Source organism: Oryzias melastigma, linkage group LG3 (assembly GCF_002922805.2).
Source record: "Oryzias melastigma strain HK-1 linkage group LG3, ASM292280v2, whole genome shotgun sequence".
Taxonomy (NCBI): domain Eukaryota; kingdom Metazoa; phylum Chordata; class Actinopteri; order Beloniformes; family Adrianichthyidae; genus Oryzias; species Oryzias melastigma.
In genome coordinates this window covers 1,915,910-1,917,047 of record NC_050514.1, presented here as the reverse complement: position 1 = coordinate 1,917,047, position 1,138 = coordinate 1,915,910, and positions in this window count along the sequence as shown.

Genomic DNA, 1,138 nt, shown 5'->3' with positions numbered 1-1,138 from the left:
ACAGCAATGTTCCTCGGGGAAAAACACAAATTTGGAGAAATGCTGTGTTTGTGCGGTGCTGGAATTACCAAAAAATGCCCTTCCAACTTAAAAACACGAGAGCATCAGAAAAACGCAAAAATCTTCCAACAGAATATTTTTCTGCACCTAAACAAAGGTCAGTGCATTTGTTGTTCACCTTCTATGGTTAAACATCATCATTACTGGGAAAAATAAGCATTAATAAGATTATCAATATAATTTATTCCTGTATAGCCAGATTAAACAGTTTAACGGGCCGTATACGGCCCCTGGACCATAGTTCCCCATCCCTGGTATACTCCCCGGATGGGTCATTGGGTTACGTAAGGTGCAAATAGTTAAGTAAAACCTTTATAAATATTCTCTTAAAAACAACTTCCCGTTTTTAATATTTATCCATTGAACGTCCATCCATTTTCTTAACCCGCATCATCCCTTTCGAGGTCACGGAGCTGCCAGTCTGTCAAAGGTGAAAATCTATTTACTTCTTAAAATATTCCTTAAAAACACATTAACTTCTTTTAAACTTTTGTATGTTTCTTTTGACGTTTTTCGTGGTTTTTTCAACTTTCGCATGTTTCTTATTATCTTCCTCTTTGATATGTTCATGTTTTCAGTGATTCTTTTGAACCTTCCCTTTGACATTTTTCAAGTTTCCTTTGATCTTTTGTATGTTTCTCTTATCTTTCCCTGTGATGTTTTTTGTGTTTCCTGTGATCCTTTGTATGTTTCTTTTGATCCTTCCCTTCTGTTGTTGTTTGTGTCCTTTAAACAAAACAAAGAGAGTTACAGCCTGAACTTCCTTTAGGTTGCTAACAGGAGTCAAAAATAGCCATTAAAAGAAACCATTAAAAACTCACTGCAGTCATCTTTGGATCTATTTTCAAAGTGTTCTCAGTGATCCTTGAACTATGACTACACGGTGTTGTTTTCTAGGACATAGTTTCTGCAGAGTGGCAGTAGTTCACTGGACATTTACATCTGAGGCCGTTGATGCATAGCAACCCCTCTTCCCCTTTCCACGACCCCTAAGAGGTCTCTACATGCTTACTGCACCTCTCACATTGAACATAACATCAGCGGTGGCACAAAAATGGCTAGAAGTATTAGAACCATC